Source organism: Crinia signifera, chromosome 4, assembly GCF_055691185.1.
Source record: "Crinia signifera chromosome 4, ASM5569118v1, whole genome shotgun sequence".
Taxonomy (NCBI): Eukaryota; Metazoa; Chordata; class Amphibia; order Anura; family Myobatrachidae; genus Crinia; species Crinia signifera.
The window spans coordinates 333,283,719-333,304,087 of NC_139220.1; the positions used below are offsets into that span (position 1 = coordinate 333,283,719).

General features: G+C 47.0%; 1 protein-coding gene across 1 annotated transcript in view; it reads right to left on the reverse strand.

Annotated features, from left to right (window-relative positions):
* LOC146076010 (uncharacterized) overlaps nucleotides 1-18,186 on the reverse strand; it is a 36,143-nt gene extending 17,957 nt beyond the window's left edge. The window contains exon 1 of the mRNA XM_083185772.1: nucleotides 18,092-18,186. The gene's annotated coding sequence lies outside the window, so the exon portion shown is untranslated. The remainder of the gene's footprint in view (nucleotides 1-18,091) is intronic.
* Between the last annotated feature and the right edge of the window lie 2,183 nt (nucleotides 18,187-20,369).

A 20,369-nucleotide genomic window follows, 5' to 3' on the forward strand; every position in this document is an offset into this window, starting at 1 on the left:
GCTCCACTGAGGGGTATACACTTGCTCCTGGAGGTGGTCTTGAAAAAGGTCCCACAGAGGACTAAAACGTCGACTCTATGCTGTTGTGAATAAACATATAGGGATATGCAACAAGTCTGGTGGGTGCTCTCTGCAATGTACCCCCTATCTATGGACCAAACCTGGATGGATTTGTTCCTGAGCTATGCACCCCAGCAAGATTTATTGAAATTATGTGCAGTGCCACTATAAACTGGAAATATATATATATATATATATATATATATATATATATATATATATATATATATATATATATATATTTGTAATCCTGGCACTCGAGCTAAGTGTGCAAGGACTTGGGTGTCCCTCTTTCCTTGGTAGGAAATGTAGTAGAACAGCAGCAGAGGGCACTCACAAGATTTGTAAAGCTGCACGGCGGCAAGCTAACAATAAGTATAACAATTGACACAAGAGGTTGTGAGTCAACGTTTCGGGCTGGTCGCCCTTTCTCAAGACATGTCTTGAGAAAGTATGACCAGCCCGAAACGTTGACTCACAACCTCTTGTGTCAATTGTTATACTTATTGTTAGTTTGCCGCTGTGCAGCTTTACAAATCTTGTGAGTGCCCTCTGCTGTTGTTCTAATATATATATATATATATATATTCACCAGTGGGAAGGAGACAGCACACTCACAGACTTATTCAATGGTTAAAAGTCCTTTGTCCTTTAATATAGCGGTCCTAATCTGTGCAGGGTGGACAGGTGTGCGGCGGGATGCAGAAGGGGGATGGTGAGTGTGCAGCCAATCGGGGGGGACATGGGTGGAGTGTTTATTGTATGTGTAAAGGTAATTATTGCCTGTGTTTGTTTTATGCACTTGTGTCCCTGATGACGGAGGTAACTTTGTAACGGCGTAAGGACCACTATAATAAAGGACTTTTAACCATTGAATAAGTCTGTGAGAGTGCCGCCTCCTTCCCACTGGTTACATTGGATCCTTGAGTTCCCTGGATCGCACCGCAGCAAGCTACAGATGGGGCAGGTCGCCAGCGCCATATCGATGGCGAGAAGGGGGCGCGCGCGCGTCCCCTTCCGACGGTGCTTCCATCCGCTCCCCCGGGTCCCCGCCAGCTTGTCGGCGGTAACCCGGGGTCCCAGCCGCCTGCCCGCACCCCCCCCCAACCCTGTCCGTCTCCCTGAGGCGGAGACGGACAGGGTTTCCGTCGCACCGCCGACGGAGACTGAGACGCGCGTTCGCGTGAGACGCACACGCGTCTCAGTCTGATCGATGGCGAGGCTGCTGGCGGATCTATCTCCAACTCTGCTGGCACTCCACAGGTGATGATGAGCAGCTGCCCCGGTGCCAGAAAGAATGCAATCTATCTGTCCAAATCCCCAGTGGGGAATAAACGGCACTCAGGAGACGGTAAACTAGATCAGCAAAACAAAGTGTATTGGGGACGTTTCGGGGGACAAACCCCGTCCTAAGCTCAATCCTACAGCACAGTCCCACACCACAAACATCAGCATTATACTCACCAGTTCCCGGGACTTCAGACGCCGCCGCATCCACGGAGCCGCTAACCGGAAGTGGTCACCGTCTCTTCCGCCTCCTGCCGGATGTTGCTTGGCAACCCCCTGGCTTGCGTTTCACCTAGCAGTAAGTGAGCAGCCTTTATTATTACTCAAACCAACATTCCTGAAGGATACAACAAGTTTTTTGAAACTGTTGGATCAGATTGGAGAGATACCTGATGGAACTATCATGATATGTCTGGACGTTTGTAGCCTCTACACCTCGATCCCTCATAGGGAGGGTGTAGAGGCGATGAAGTCCTTCGTTGGTCAATATTTAGACCCTGGCCTCTTCAATCATTAGCTGTTTGTGGAACTTATAATGTTGACTCTCAAACGGAATTACTTCATTTTTGAAGTGTCATATTTTTTACAGTTAAGAGGGTGTGCCATGTGCTCATCCGTGGCCCCCTCTTTTGCCAATGTTTTTATGTTTGGGCAGGAGGAAACAACCTTCTTTGGCAATGCTGAGATCAGACGCCACATACTGCTGTTTACTCGTTATATTGATGACGTCTTTATCTTGTGGACAGGGGGCCATGAGCATTTGTCGCAATTTCTGGTGGAGATTAATGCGGGGGAGTCCACCATTAAGTATACAGCGGCATATGATTCACATAACATTAATTTCCTAGATGTGTCAGAGACCATCTGTGAGAACAGAATCAGTATACAGATGTATACTTTAAGGATGTAGACAGAAACACCTTCCTTATGGCCAGTAGTCATCATCCCCATGCCCTGAAAAAGGGCCTTCCTAGATCCCAGATGAACCGGGTAAAACGGATAACCAGCAATGCAGAGGATGTAGAGCCCAAACTCAATGTTTTGATCAATAAATTCATTGCAAGAGGTTATGGCCCTATAATTCTAAACCAACAAAAACTCGAAGTTTTGAAGATGCCACGAGCACAACTAATGAGCCCAAGGGTCAGGAACCCGACATCAGTGCTCCCGTGGGCCAGCACATTTTCAGTAGCAAGCCCGGTCATCAGGCATGCCACAAATGCCTTATGGTCAATAGTTAAAACAGACCCAGACCTTCCAGGCCTGAGTAATATACGTCCATTGGCTGCCTTTACGAGAGGCCCGAATTTGAGGGACCGCCTGGTTAAAACTGATGTGACAGGTTTAGGTGTCCCCAGGCCCCCTAACACCTATATCAAGCCACCTGGCTGCTACAGTTGTGCCGCATGTGAAACATGTAAACAGATGCTGCCGTGTAAAACATTCAAACACCCGCACTCCCAAAAAATATACCATCAGACATGTGATGACGTGTAGAACATTACATGTTGTCTATGCCATTGTATGCCCTTGTGGGCTCTACTATAGTGTTCCCGCTAGGCTGTTTTAGCGGGGCGCTGCGCCCTGCCCGATTTTTAAAGGGCAAAATGCGCCCTGCCCCTCTAGCAGCCTGCTGTCTGTCCTGCCGGAGTGCACCGATGAAGCCCAGTGCCGCCATAGATTGCAGTGCACGGCGCTTTCCCGGCAGCTCGGGGACGTAGTCACGGCCGGGCAAGCCCCCTTCGGTGATGTGGTGGCCCAGGCACGCCCCCTTCGGTGACGCGGCGGCCTGGGCACACCCCCATATGTGCCGTCGCCATGCCTGGTCTGCCCCTCCAGCGCCCTGCCCCGTTTGGTTCCTAGAAGGAACACTATACTTTATAGGCCAGACCATTCCCTCCTTCCGGGAGAGAATGGCGTTACACCGAACGGCCATCAATCTGTCGCTCAAAGGCAGAGAGGTGGACCAACCGGTGGCACGCCATTTCAAAAACAAGTGTCATTCGATTTCACAACTCAAATACTTTATGATTGATTGTGTCCCTGAGTCACTGGGGGGGGCAACAGGGCAAAAAAACTGTTGCTAAAGGAATCTGAGTGGATTTTTCGCTTAGATACGATTTCACCCAAGGGGTTAAATAAGAGAATTAACTGGAACAGTCTCCTATAGGAGTTCTAGAACTGACATAGTGTGCTAAGGTGTTTTATACCTATATGATGTTAAGCCTTTAATGATTCTCAATTCATGTATTGTTAATATTATCCTGTTATGTTTTATGTATTTAGTGGATTGCAAGTAACATGCTTAAGCCGAGATGCGTATAGGATATAGTGTAACTTGGCTGGCGGTGATTCTTGCAGGGAGACGGCACCATCACAGTGGCTGTCCCCCATGCATTGTTTGAGCCAGTGAGATTTCACTATTTCCATTATACAGCCTCTGTTACATTTTGCACTTCAATGTTTTATGTGTATTTTGTTGTATTTTTCAGTTCCTGGGCTTCTGACAACGGAGGCGTCCATGCGGGTCAGACCAGAGGAGGAAACGCGGCTCACTTCCTGCTAGGTGAAACGCAAGCCAGGGGGTTGCCAAGCAACATCTTGCTGGCGGAAGTGACGGTGACCACTTCCGGTTAGCGGCTCTGTGGATGCGGTGGCGTCTGAAGTCCCGGGAACTGGTGAGTATAAAGCGGAAGTTTGTGGTGTGGGGCTGTGCTGTAGGATTGGGCTGAGGAGGGGGTTTGTCCTCCGAAACGTCCCCAATACACTTTGTTTTGCTGATCTAGTTGAACCGTCTCCTGAGTGCCGTTTATTCCCCACTGGGGATTTGGACAGAATATATATATATATATAAAGAATAATCAGCGTCACTCCGGTCTTGTAATGGGGCAATGTAGAGGAAATCACTCCGTGCACAAGGTTTCTTTACAGCAACGTTTCAACTCTTTTATTAGGGAATGGGATCATTCGTCAGACTGCATTTAGGTCTACAGTCATTAGGTCTACCCCACTAGGTCGACTGGCAGGAAGGTCGACCTGACTTAAGGTCGACATGGGCCAAGGTCGACATGGCTTAAGGTCGAATTTGCATAAAGGTCGACATGAGGAAGGTCGACTGGTCATAAGGTCGACATGGGTTTTTCACTGTTTTTTGATCCGAATGTCGACAGTCGACATGGACACAGTTGGCAATGAGAATCGGACCCTCGCATCGCTCGCTTCGCTCGCAATGCTTCGGGCACGGTGCCTCGCTGCGCTCGGCACACTATTTTATTCTCCCACCACGCCCTAGTGGATGGTAGGGCATGAAATACCGCCTGTCGGCACATGTCGGCTCAAAAAACAGTGAAAAACCCATGTCGACCTTATGACCAGTCGACCTTCCTCATGTCGACCTTTATGCAAATTCGACCTTAAGTCATGTCGACCTTGGCCCATGTCGACCTTAAGTCAGGTCGACCTTCCTGCCAGTCGACCTAGTGGGGTCGACCTAATGACTGTAGACCTAAGTTCATTCTAATAGATGACCGCATCCCTTTATTAGAGCCAAAGTGCAAATAGACAAAAACAGTATATATAGCAAACGGCTTCCAACAGACACCTCCCACATCCGGAACGCAGCCAGCGGGGGTGACGTCATCATACAGCACAATAGATACAAAAAAACATACAAACATGGATACAAATAATAGCAAATATACCATCGCAACAAATGTGGCATATATAAAATCACGGTACTCTTTACCTAGAACGGCGCCCATCGCGGGCATCGCATGCCATTATAATGGCATGCGATGCGACCGATGCCCGCGATTTCACATAGAAATACATGTTAAAATGTAAATCGTCGGTCGCATCGCATGCGACCAAAAATCGCATGCGATGCGACCGACGCGATTACCGCGCTTTCACATAGGGAACAATGTTAAATGGCCCAATTGACCCGATTTTACATAGGGAACAATATTAAATGGCCCACAGAGGCCAAATAACCACCCTCAAGTGTGAAATGCCCCCCCCCAATTGTTAATGCCACCCCACGATCAACGTCAACCCGAAGCGTGGCGAGCGGCGGCAGTACGCGTCCTAAGACATTTTCATACCCCCACTATCCACGTCGGCGTGGAGTTGAGAATAGAAAGTGTGGCGAGCGCAGCGAGCCACCGAGCCCGAAGCAAGGGCGAGCGTAGCAAGCCCCGCGAGGGGACGCGGATACCTGTGGAGCCCGCGAGGGGACGCGGATACCTGTGAAGGTATCCGCGTCCCCTCGCCACGCTTCGGGCTCGGTGGCTCACTGCGCTTGCCACACTTTCTATTCTCAACTCCACGCCGACGTGGATAGTGGGGGTATGAAAAGGTCGGAGGACGCGTACCGCCGCCGCTCGCCACGCTTCGGGTTGACTTTGATCGTGGGGTGGCGTTAACAATTGGGGGGGCCATTTTACACTTGAGGGTGCCTATTTGGGCTCTGTGGGCCATTTAACATTGTTCCCTATGTAAAATCGGGTCAATTGGGCCATTTAACATTGTTCCCTATGTGAAATTGCGGTAATTGCATTGGTCGCATCGCATGCGATGCGACCGACGCAATTTTTTACCTTGCGATGCCCAAGATCCAAATCTTGAGCACCGTTCTAGGTAAAGAGTACCAAAATCACCACATAGAAAAACGGATACACTATTATAGTGGAACCGTAAAAAAACCAACACCACATTTAAAGACATATACGATGCGGCATTAACCCATTGTGAACTAGGCTCCAACCAATCAGGCTTTTAGAGTGGGGCACAATCCTCACATAATATTTAAAGCACAATCACAAACAATTTAACATATTTAACTGGTGACACTCAGGATGGCACAGATGCACGAAATAATTTAAGGTAACAATGTAGCCTAAGGGACTCATTTAGACCTCTTGGTGCTAGAGCATCCAGTTGGGTAATCCAACGGGACTCTAGCCTTAATAGTGCATTTGAGCGATCTCCTCCCCGTACCATTGGTGGTACGTGGTCAATTATCCAATATCTCAATGATGCCAGACTATGCTTGGCTACGGCAAAGTGCCTTGCCACCGGTTGCTCACTTGAGCCTGACTTCACTGCAGCTCTTATCGCACAACGGTGTTGCGCCATCCTTTCCTTAAAGGTAACATCCGTCTATTGAGCAGGGACAGTGAGATGGCTGTTCTGAGCAAGGGACTTAATTTCGTACCTGCTGTAGGTTATGATGAATTACAGTGGCAAGTGGACTCATTTAGGTTCAATCGCAAGTTACGGTTAAAAGAGCAATACAGATAAAGCTTTGGAATCCACCCCGTCGGTGGACAGACCAATAATATTGAAAAAAACATTATCATTTGACCCCATTACAAATAATCAAACTTTTAAGAGCTTTAACAAAGTGCTGGACCACAAAGCTAAAGAAATTGGCAAACTTGCAAATGTAGGTTATCCTAATCTGACGAAGGATGAATAATAGTATAATAATCCGCCCCACCGATAAGGGGGGTGGGATTGTTATTCAAGGCATTGACCAGTACCGCTCTGAGATTATGCGACAATTATGTGACACTGATGTGTGCAGACTGCTACAATCAGATCCAACAGCACAATTTAACGCGCAACTATACAGAGTTCTGGAACAAGCAGTAAAATCCAATATCATCACCCTGACGACTGCAAAGATGCAGTAAATCCCCCCGGACAGCCTATTATCTCGGCCCGGAACTCAATCTATTACAAGGTCTCTAAATCTCTGGACATGCATTTCCAACCGACCATTCAAGCACAAAAAAACTTATCTTAAGGATACAAAATCTTTACTGCTTACATTGCAAAACCTTCCGAGGATACCTCGGAAGGTTTTATAAATAAACGTACTACTACTACTACCTGATGGCAGCCTGTTATGTACCCTGGACATTGTCAGCCTCTACACCTGCATTCCCCAGAAGGCAGGTGTGGAGGCGGCACGCAGGTTACTGTCCTCCAGCCCCTTGTATAATGGTCCTGATTTATCTTTCTTCTTGGAACTATTGTCTATGACATTATCAAATGTACTTGCAACGCCGGGGCTGCGCAATGGGATCTTGCGTAGCTCCGGCGTTCGCCAACTGCTATATGTTCAACATAGAACATGATTCTTTCTACTCTGACAGCAGTGTGGGGTCAAAAGTGTTTTTTTCTGACACGCTATATAGATGACCTACTCCTTATTTGGACGAGTCAAGAAAAGGAATTTGTGGATCTAATTGCTAACATCAATGCGTTAGAAAGTACCATCAAACTTACTTATGATATAAGCTATAATCCGTCCATTATCTAGATGTAGTGATCAATCTAGAGGGCGGTAAGATCACCACAGGTTTATATAAAAAACCGACAGACAGAAACACAATGCTGCACTGTTCAAGTCAACACCCCATAGCCACTGTCAGGGGACTCCCCTTTTCACAATTCTTACGCGTACGACGCATATGCGACAATGACGTGGAAGTGGAAAGGGAGATAAACCTTATGATGACCACATTTTTGGTTAGAGGGTACAGCAAAAAAGATTTACTAGCAGCCAAAGCCAAAGTCATGTCAACCCCGCGAGCTAAAACTTTAGTTCCCAAAGTGCGCAGTAACAATGATAAAATAACTAGAAAACCCTGTACAAAAATACAGCACGGCCATTGTTAAAACAGCGAGAGATATGTGGCCGATGATACAAAGAGATCCGGGCCTTAAGACATTTAAACATTCTAACATTTTACCTAGCTTTCAAAGGCAGCGCAACTTGAGGGACTGGCTCATGAAAAACGATATTTCTGGCTTTGATGAACAAAATACTGCCAATTTTTTAACCAAGAACCCTGGATGCTATAGGTGCATTAACTGCACGAGTTGCAGTTATCTGGAAATAGGGGCATCCTTTTTACATCCCCATTCGGGTGCTAAAATTTGCATCAAACAGGTGTTAACCTGTTCTAGCTCCTACGTTATTTATATTATTCAATGTCCTTGTGGTCTTCTCTATGTGGGGGAAGACCACAAGGACTTTCAAGGAAAGAATGGCGACACACCGGCCGACCATTCGACAATCTCTAGAAGGAAAAAAAGGTTAACAACGAACAGCCAGTCCTGAGACATTTTAGGGAAAATGGACATAGCTTGGCGTCTCTTCGCTATAAAATTATAGATCAGGTACCATTAAGCATCAGAGGGGGGGACCGCAATAAGCTATTACTCCAAAAAGAGACGCGCTGGATACTCCGGCTCAATACGGTGCACCCGGCCAGGCTCAACGAATATTGTAGTTTCATGTGCTTTCTTTAAACATGTGTTTTCTTTAAAATTTGCTATCATGGTCACAGCTAAAATCATATATATCTTTTCTGTAGTGTCCATGATTGTGCTTCTCACTGATATTTGATTGTTTTCTTTGTAGTTATTATAATTATTATTATAATTTTATTTATAAGGTGCCACAAGTGTTTCGCAGCGCCGTACAAAGGAACAATACAGGGAGACAAAGCTTGGCATAACATTGAATAAATAACAAAAATACAGTACAAATAAAGAGCACCACAGTTCAATACACATTACAGCTTAAATGTAAGTAGTGATGACCCAATCAACATACCACTAGAGGCTTGAGGCCAATGATGGAGATGAGTATGAAGATGGTCACTGAGTGTTGGAGTAAAGGAGAGCTGTGAGTGAAATGTGAAGAGAAGAGGGCTTTGACAACAGGAGGGAAGAGGGCCCTACTCGGAGGAGCTTACAATCTAGTAGGAAGGGGAGACAGACAGATTACAAGAGGTGCAAGCGAGGGGGTAGTGGTTAGATAGCAGGATGTAAACAGGCAAGGGGTCGGAGAACCAGCTGGTTTATGCAGTGGGAGGGTACGCTTTGATGAATAGGTGAGTTTTCAGTGCCCGAAGCTTTGCAAGGTTGGGGAGAGTCTAATGGAGCGAGGGAGTGCGTTCCACTGAAGGGGTGCAGCACGGGCAAAGTCGTTAAGTTGTAGTTAAGTTTTTCCATGCATTTGGTTAAAACCCATGCATATTACTGAACAGGATATGTAACATTGTATTATACGTGCCAGCGTTTTTAATGTTTATATGCACTTGTTTACAGAGGTTGCCTGGCAACCGTCCCTGGCCGGGGCTGTCGGGCGGGTGAGCGTCGGAGCCAGCATGACGTCATCAACCCGGGACGGACGCCGAGCAGTCTCTTCACGGTGGTGGAAGGTGATATAGGTAAGAGTTGTACATGTCATTTTTTGAGCCTGAAGACGAGCGAATAAAGCTCGAAACGTTGCTTGACAGTGTGGCCCTTGTGTCCATTTTTTGGGCACTTTGAAGTCCCGTGAGTGCCTGTTTTCTTACAAACTGTGTTACCTGGACCCGCTGGTTCAGGAGTATAGGCACCTGGGCATCTTATGCTGGAGAATCTCAGAGAGTGCAGATCTCACCCTGCTATCTATCTACATACAGTTCCTAAGCAGCACTCCAACTGTGGCTAACCCTGCTCAATGCTCTTGTATGGTGATGAAAAGGGTGCCCTCCAATATGCAGCACTGTGGCTGCTGTACATATGGTCCTGGGGGATGATGGAACTCCAAATAATACCAGAGTGTGGACATTTATTATTTGGAGTGCTGCCATCCCCCAGGACTATATATATATACACCTTATAGAGAGCAGCTAGTGTGGTTAGTGCAATGCTGTATGTATGTGTGTATGTATGTATGTATGTATGTGTATATATATATATGTATGTGTATAGATATATATATATATATATATATATATATATATATATATATATATATATATATATATATATATATATATATATATATATATATATATATATATATATATATATATATATATACATATATATATATATATATACACAAACAGTTATCTCCCTTGGACTCGGGAAAGAAAAGAACCAGCACACGCATTAGGCAAAAAACGAAAGTGTATTAAAGGTACATAACAGTTAGTTGAACGAAGGTATACAGCGGCTGACCCGACAGCCGTTTCAACTGGCAACCAGACAGTTTTCCTCAGGGGTACCAACAAGCATAGGACGTGTGCATGTTTAAATACCTGTGTAAAAGGCGCCAAATCCTCCTCCGTGTCAGGTAAGAGTGCGCTGTCACTCAGCACCACCGATGCTGCTGCGCGCGGCTAACGGGGAGTGTGGAGGGAGCGTCAGAGGGAATCCCCTGTGGGACCAATCAGCATAACTTCTGCTGCAGCGTGAACTAAGATGGATCCACAGACTGCATTGCCTGGCACCCCTAGGACTGAATGAGGATTTTAAAATGGGCTGTTTTATTTAACTGTTGGTTTTGCCACGCACGTACAGTGCCTAAGTGTACTATTGAATAGTGCACCACACAGAGATAATATACAGCCTCACACACGTACAATGCCTTAGTGCATTACTGATTAATATACCCCTGACCAACAATGGGTGGTCTGACCTAAACACGATTCCTAAGTGAATCCATTTTTGTTTGCTTCCCACAGTCAACATAAGTGATATATCTACATGTTGGTGTTATGTCGACTGCACCGCCGTGTGCACGCTGCTGGTATTATACCTACTGTGTTGCAATCCCACTGTTGACGCAGCTAATGTGTCGACATGCCAATCAGCACCGCCGTGTGCCTTTGTTGTATATTGTCTTTTGTTTGCTTTATGCTATAGCGAACAGATGTGTCACTTGACAGGAATATACACATCCCGATTGGCCGACCATTATTGTTTGACACGCCAGACACATTGCCATATTTGCCCAAATATCTGGCACACATCTTTATACTAACCAGCAGACTGTTACCACAGCCCGTAATCCATCCACAGTACCGTAACAACGACCAGTCGTTCTATCCATCACACTTAATCTGCTGCAACCCACCCTTTCACCCCTTTTTAGGTTTTTCACATGACACTTTCACTCCACCACACTGGGTGTCACAGGGCTACGAGCGCAGGACGTGCTGATTGGTCCCACAGGGGATTCCCTCTGACGCTCCCTCCACACTCCCCGTTAGCCGCGCGCCGCAACATCGGTGGTGCTGAGTGACAGCGCACTCTTACCTGACACGGAGGAGGATTTGGCGCCACAGGTATTTAAACATGCACACGTCCTATGCTTGTTGGTACCCCTGAGGAAAACTGGCTGGTTGCCAGTTGAAACGGCTGTCGGGTCAGCCGCTGTATACCTTCGTTCAACTAACTGTAATGTACCTTTAATACACTTTCGTTTTTTGCCTAATGCGTGTGCTGGTTCTTTTCTTTCCCGAGTCCAAGGGAGATAACTGTTTGTATCAATTGCCTTATGAACCTTGCACCGCAACTCCGATAACCATCTCAAACTGTGTGCCACCTTGCTCCAACTACTATATATATATATATATACACACATACTGGTTCCCCTATAGAGGGCAGTCAGTGTGGTTAGTGCAGTGCTATATATATATATATATATATATATATATATATATATATATATATATATATATATATATATATATATATATATATATATATATATATATAATGGGATTTGTGTACTTACCGTTAAATCCTTTTCTCCGATTCCACAGGTGGCACTGGAGATCTACAGTGGGGAATAGAGGGCGACCACTAGGAGCTTGGGCACTATAAAAAAATTACACAGAGTGGCTAGCTCCTCCCCTCTACTTCCCCCTACCCGGCAGTCTAAAGAATGTGCCCGGAGGAGGCTGGAAGATGCAACATACTTCCGAGAGGAGGATCACCAACCACATACAACATACATTCTAGAAATCGTAGAACAGAAGAATATTAGAAAATTCAGTCAAACAGAGACAACCAAACACTTGAATAGAACAGAGGCCCTTGTAGACAACTTCGAATGACCCTGTGATAACTGTAATGAATACCAGAAGACCTTTAAAAGGTAGCAGCGCCGGGAGGGCGTCCAGTGCCACCTGTGGAATCGGAGAAAAGGATTTAACGGTAAGTACACAAATCCCATTTTCTCCTTCATCCACCAGGTGGCACTGGAGATCTACAGTGGGGACGTCCCAGAGCTCCCATCCCGGGTGGGAAGGCGCTGAGATCTTTCCAACACTGCCCGGCCAAACTGGGAAGCTTGAGCCGCAAAAGTATCAAACCGGTAAAATTTGATAAATGTTCTATGTCCCGACCAGGTGGCGGCCCTACACAATTGAAGTACCGACACGCCTCGGGCAGCCGCCCATGAAGGGCCTACAGACCTTGTAGAGTGTGCCGTAATCGTCGGAGGAGGCACCTGAGATGCCGTCAGGTATGCCTGTCTGATTGCAAGACGAATCCACCTGGCTAAGGCCTGCTTGGAGGCCGGCCAACCTCTTTTGGACATGTCATAAAGAACAAATAGAGAATCAGTCTTCCTCAGGGAAGCTGTCCTGGAGGTGTAAATTCTGAGGGCCCTTACCACATCCAGGTATTTTGAATCACTGGAGTCCTCTGTAAACGCAGGCACCACAATGGGCTGGTTTATATGGAAAGAGGACACCACCTTTGGGAGGAAGGATGCCTTCGTCCGTAATTCTGCTCTGTCCTCATGGAAAACCAGGAAAGGCGGGCGGCATGATAATGCGCTTAAGTCTGAAACCCGCCTAGCTGACGCTAACGCCACAAGAAGAACTGTTTTCCAGGTTAGATATTTTAACTCCACTTCTTCCAACGGCTCAAACAGTGGAGACTGAAGGAAAGAGAGAACTAAATCTAGATCCCATGGTGAGGTGGGATTTCGAAAAGGTGGTTGAATCCTCAACACTCCCTGGAAAAAGGTCTGCACCTGAGGTAGTAGTGCTATCTTCCTCTGGAAATAGATGGAAAGTGCCGAAACTTGGACCTTCAGGGATCCCAGGCGTAATCCTGCTGTGAGACCCGCCTGGAGAAAGAGCAGCAGACGCGGCAGTTTAAAGTATCTAGGTGATACTTGACGGCTCTCGCACCACGAAATGTATGCCCTCCATATACGATAGTAATGAATGGAGGTGACTTCCTTCCTTGCTCGTAACATAGTAGGAATCACTGCTGAAGGAATCCCGGCTCTTCTTAGGATTGACCTCTCAGTAGCCAGGCCGTCAAATGAAGCCGCTGTAAGTCCGGATGGACGAAGGGACCTTGTGACAGCAGGTCTTGTTGTAGCGGCAGAGGCCACGGCTCGTCTACCAGTAGAGCTGTGAGCGTGGTGTACCACGACCTGCGAGGCCAGTCCGGTGCTATTAGCAGCACCGTGACTGGTTCTCTGCGAATGCGCTGAAGAATCCGCGGTAACATCGGAAATGGAGGGAAGATGTAAACAAACTGGTAATGCCAGGGCATCGTGAGTGCATCTACCCCCTCTGCTGCCGGATCCCGTGTCCGAGCACAGTATCTCGGAAGCTGGTGGTTGTTGCGGGAGGCCATCAGGTCTATTTGTGGACAACCCCAGCGATGGATCAGACTCTGAAAAACCTGCTGATGAAGCTTCCATTCTCCTTGGTGAATGTTGTGACGACTGAGGTAGTCCGCTTCCCAGTTCTCTACTCCCGGGATGAAAACTGCTGAAATTGCTCTGAGGTGTTCCTGTGCCCAGAGTAATATTCTGCTGACCTCCTTCATTGCGGTCCGACTGCGTGTTCCTCCCTGCTTGTTTACATATGCCACTGCTGTGGCATTGTCGGACTGTACTCTGACGGCTCTGTTTTGAAGCAAGTCTGCCGCCTCCAGCAATGCGTTGTATATTGCTCTGAGTTCTAGGATGTTTATCGGGAGTAAGGCTTCCAGAGGGGACCACAGACCCTGGAACTGATGTTCGAGTACGACTGCCCCCCACCCCCTGAGGCTGGCATCCGTGGTGAGAATCGTCCAGTCCCATATTCCGAATCTTTTTCCTTGATTGAGATTTTGTGAATTGAGCCACCACGCCAATGATAGGCGCGCCCGAGGAGATAGAGTTATTCTCCGATGGAGCGTGAGATGGGAACCTGACCACTGATTGAGTAGGCAGAGTTGAAGAGGTCTTGAGCGAAACCGTCCGTATTGAATCGCTTCGAATGTTGCTACCATTTTTCCCAACAGACGGACGCACAGGAAAACTGTGACCCGTCTGTGTTGTAGCACCAACCGGACCAGGGCTTGAAGTGACGCAATCTTGTCCTCTGGCAGGAAGATCTTCTGTTGGACTGTGTCCAGCATCATTCCGAGGAACAGTAACCTCTGTGTTGGCTGGAGTTGAGATTTCTGATAATTGAGCATCCAGCCGTGGCGTATCAGTATCTCCTGTGTACGCTCTATGTTGGAATGAAGGATGGCTGCCGACGGCGCCTTCAGAAGCAGATCGTCGAGATATGGCACTATCGAAATCCCTTGGGATCTGAGAAGTTGCATCATCACCGCCATGATCTTTGTAAAGATCCGGGGTGCCGATGAAAGTCCGAAGGGTAGAGCTTGGAACTGAAAGTGATCGTCTCTGATGGCGAATCTTAGAAACGCCTGATGAGGCGGCCAAATTGGTATGTGCAGGTAGGCGTCCTTGATGTCTAAGGACACCAAGAACTCCTCCGGCTCCAAACCTGCTATGACCGACTGTAACGACTCCATTCTGAACTTCACCACTCTCAGGTAAGGGTTGAGATGTTTCAGATTCAGAATTGGACGTGTGGAGCCGTCTGGCTTCGGCACGAGGAAAAGGGTCGAATAAAAACCCTGAGTTCTCTGCTCCGGCGGGACTGGGATGATTACGCCCATTCCCCTGAGCTTGTGAACTGCCTGCAGGAGGGCTGTTGCTTTGTCTGGAGAAGCTGCCAAACCGGTTGTGAAAAATCGGTTTGGGGGCTTCCTTTGAAAGTCTATCCTGCAACCGTGGGTCACAGCTTCTGTGACCCAAGCATCCTGACAGGATAGGCTCCAGACCTGATGATAGAGACGCAGCCGCGCCCCCACCCTGGAGTCTCCTGAGTGGGGCTGAGGTAAGTCATGCTGCTGGCTTTGGGGCCGGCTTGGGGTCCTGGGGAGCTGCGGAAGCGACACCTCTACCCCGACCTCTGTAACCTCTGCCACCCGAGAGGCCACCCCTCGCGCGGCCCCGGAACCTTGCCGTAGGGCGAAAGGACGGTCCCTGAAAGGGCCTTCTAGGCGGAGCGGGAGGCGCTGCGGAAGGTAAGAAAGATGACTTCCCCCCTGTGGCCTGGGAAATCATCTTGTCTAATTCTGGTCCAAATAGACACTCCCCCTGAAAGGGCAGTGCCTCCACTGCTCTTTTGGATTCCGCGTCTGCCTGCCATTGGCGTAGCCAGAGGGCTCTGCGGGCCGAAATGGACAGAGCGGAGATGCGGGACGCCAAAACACAAACATCCGAAGATGCTTCTACCAGATAAGCAGCGGCTTCTTTAATGTGGTCCGCTAAGGCCACTAACTCACCAGTTGCGGGATCATCGCCGAGATTCTCCTGAATCTGGGTTGCCCAGGCCTCCATTGCCTTGTTCACCCAACATCCCACTTGCGCAGGACGTTGAATCAATCCCGCCGCCGTGTAGATGTTCTTAAGAGTGTTCTCAAGTTTTTTATCAGAAGTTTCCTTCAACGAATATGTTCCCGGTATCGGGAGCACTGTCTTCTTAGAGAGACGGGAGACCGATGTATCCACGGCCGGTGGGGTCTCGCATAATTTCCTACTGTCTGCAGGAAAAGGATATGCTGTTAGAAACCTGTTAGAGACCTGGAAACGTTTATCTGGATGAAGCCATGCATCCCTTAAATGTTGATCTAATTCCTCAGATACGGGGAAAGCGGCCGCCTGCTTGCGACGCTTGCCAAACATCTGAGGGCGATCTGGCAGAGTAATTTCGTCGTCTACCCTTAGGGTTGACTTCACCTTAGCGATGAGGTCTTCTAACCCCTGAGAAACCGGCTCAGGAGCTGGTTGTACCTGTACCAAATCCACCGGGTCAGTGTCAGGATATTGACCCTCCTCGAGGGGAGGCATGTCATCGTCTGACCCATATGTGTGAAATCTATCAGTGAGCAGATTGCGCTCATTAGGCAAGCTGGGCGGAGCTATTGGGTCCGCATCCCTAGGGTTAAGTGCCCTAGTTAATGATTCCACTGCTGAGGTTAATTCAGCCTGTTGGGACCTAGCGGTCTCTCTATCCTTATGAGAGGCTGATATTTCAGCAGATAAATGTGAAATCACTTGTGTCAATTGAGAAGCCCACACAGGGACCTCCTGCTGGGGTGCAGTCGGGGAGTCAGAACATTCTACACAAAGTACTGCTCCTTCCACCTGCGGGGTGAATTTATCCTGACATCTTTTACATGTCACCTTTTTTGTAGAACCCCCAGCCATAATCACTCTTACAGATAAAGTAAAGTATAGCAAGAATCAGTGTAGAACAGGTAGGGTGAGACAGAGGAGAATGAGCACCCACCAGTCAGATCTGCCCCCAGCGATAGAAACCTGCAGGGCTCTGACAATAATTTGACACAGCCCTTGCTCGCTAGCCTTACCTCTATCACCCCACTGTATACTCACAGACCTGGGTGATAAGAGGTCCTCGGTAGGGCTGTACACACTCCCAGCGGCAGGACGCGGCTAAGCAGTGCTCCGGAGCTGCAGTAATGGCGCCGGTGTGAGGAGAACGCAGGGGAAGCTGGGAAATCCTCCCGCGCGCCATAGCTCCGCCCCCCGACTACAGCGCGCTTAATAACGCCGCTGTGTATAGCACCGCCATTACGCCCGGCCCCCCCTTGATAGCAGGGAGCCGGGCTCTACTCACCCTGCCTCGCTGACCGGTGGCGGTGGGCTGTGCGGACCGGACGCGGCCGCAAGCGACGGCGTCCAGTCACTCTGGGACGGTGGTCCCAGGAGCCGGGGACCCCACGCAGACCGCAAGCAGTGGCGTCGGGGTCCCCTCCGGCAGCTCCCACGACGCAGACAGGCAGCCGGCAGACGCTGCCTGTCTGTCCTCAGTGTATAAAGTTGAATAAATAACATATATATAAAATAAAAAATCTTCATTTGCCCTGCGAGGGCAAACTGTTGCACCCAGCTCCCCGGGCACATTCTAAGACTACCGGGTAGGGGGAAGTAGAGGGGAGGAGCTAGCCACTCTGTGTAATTTTTTTTATAGTGCCCAAGCTCCTAGTGGTCGCCCTCTATTCCCCACTGTAGATCTCCAGTGCCACCTGGTGGATGAAGGAGAAATATATATATATACACATACACACACTGGTTCCCATACAGAGGGCAGTCAGTGTGGTAAGTGCAATGCTATATATATATATATATATATATATATATATATATATATATATATATATATATATATATATATATATATATATATATATATATACACATACTGGTTCCCCTATAGAGGGCAGTCAGTGTGGTTAGTGCAGTGCTATATATATATATATATATATATATATATATATATATATATATATATATATATATATATATACATACTGGTTCCCATACAGAGAGCAGTCAGTGTGGTTAGTGCAGTGATATATATATATATATATATATACATACACTGGTTCCCTTACAGAGAGCAGTCAGTGTGGTTAGTGCAATGAGATATATATATACTGGTTCCCATACAGAGAGCAGTCAGTGTGGTCAGTGCTGTTATCCCCAGCACTGCCCGCTGTTAGTAGAATAGACATATATAACACAATACTCGGCATGGTCAGACTAATCACATACCTTGCTGGGTATTACAGACCCCTCAGGACCACAGTAATCCGGGTCTCCCAGCTGCTGGTACCAATGTACAGGAGGAGTCAGTGCTGCTTCTGTCTGTACCGTAACAACGACCAGTCGTTCTATCCATCGCACTTAATCTGCTGCAACCCACCCTTTCACCCCTTTTTAGGTTTTTCACATGACACTTTCACTCCACCACACTGGGCACTGGGTGTCACAGGGCTACGAGCGCAGGACGTGCTGATTGGTCCCACAGGGGATTCCCTCTGACGCTCCCTCCACACTCCCTGTTAGCCGCGCGCCGCAACATCGGTGGTGCTGAGTGACAGCGCACTCTTACCTGACACGGAGGAGGATTTGGCGCCACAGGTATTTAAACATGCACACGTCCTATGCTTGTTGGTACCCCTGAGGAAAACTGGCTGGTTGCCAGTTGAAACGGCTGTCGGGTCAGCCGCTGTATACCTTCGTTCAACTAACTGTAATGTACCTTTAATACACTTTCGTTTTTTGCCTAATGCGTGTGCTGGTTCTTTTCTTTCCCGAGTCCAAGGGAGATAACTGTTTGTATCAATTGCCTTATGAACCTTGCACCGCAACTCCGATAACCATCTCAAACTGTGTGCCACCTTGCTCCAACTACTATATATATATATATATATATATATATATATATATATATATATATATACATACACACACACACACTGGTTCCCATACAGAGGGCAGTCAGTGTGGTAAGTGCAGTGCTATATATATATATATATATATATATATATATATATATATATATATACATACATACACACACACACACACTGGTTCCCATACAGAGGGCAGTCAGTGTGGTAAGTGCAATGCTATATATATATATATATATATATATATATATACATACACACACACATACTGGTTCCCCTATAGAGGGCAGTCAGTGTGGTTAGTGCAGTGCTATATATATATATATATATATATATATATATATATATATATATATATACATACATACACACACACACACACTGGTTCCCATACAGAGGGCAGTCAGTGTGGTAAGTGCAATGCTATATATATATATATATATATATATATATATATATATATACACATACTGGTTCCCCTATAGAGGGCAGTCAGTGTGGTTAGTGCAGTGCTATATATATATATATATATATATATATATATATATATATATATATATATATATATATATATATATATATATATATATATATATACATACATACTGGTTCCCATACAGAGAGCAGTCAGTGTGGTTAGTGCTGTTATCCCCAGTACTGCCCGCTGTTAGTAGAACAGACATATATAACACAATACTCGGCATGGTCAGACTAATCACATACCTTGCTGGGTATTACAGACCCCTCAGGACCACAGTAATCCGGGTCTCCCAGCTGCTGGTACCAATGTACAGGAGGAGTCAGTGCTGCTTCTGTCTCCGACTTACACCCCCTACTTCCGGGTCACTGTGTGCACTATTTGCTGGTCCTCCACTTCCGGGTCAGGCCGGGGGCGTCCCTGTTTGTGTCAGTCCCCACCCCCTTCCTATTCCTAGAGAGGTGTGTATACGGCGATGCTCCGGTGGCCATTTTATGTAAGGGCAAATCCCAGCTGGCTATATACTTTTTGCCCAGAGTTCAGTCTCATACTACGGACGGTAATGACAGTTTGCAGGTTAATATTTAACTCCTTATGTACTACAAATACACTTTAATATACGCACATTACATAATATATCGCTAGGTCTTAGTTATATGCATTTATTACATTCATTTTACGGAATAATCCATTGTCCGCAGGTTAATATAATTATTCTCTCCCACTATACCCTTAATAATAAAGGAATACATGTGTATATGGGTTTAGTCTTCACATTGAGAAATGTGGGTTTAGATGTAATACAAATATAGATCAGGTTTAGGCTGAAGGTATTGGCAGAGAGAGAGACTGACTGCAAATCTCTAGTGCACCAACAGCAGCAGCAGCAGCAGCAGCAGCTGTCATATAGCCACAGGGCACCACAGGGTTATTACCACAGGGTTATTACCACAGGGTTATTACCACAGGGATATTACCACAGGGTTATTACCACAGGGTTATTACCACAGGGTTATTACCACAGGGATATTACCACAGGGATATTACCACAGGGTTGTTACCACAGGGTTGTTACCACAGGGATATTACCACAGGGGCACCACAGGGTTATTACCACAGGGCTATTACCACAGGGTTATTACCACAGGGTTATTACCAC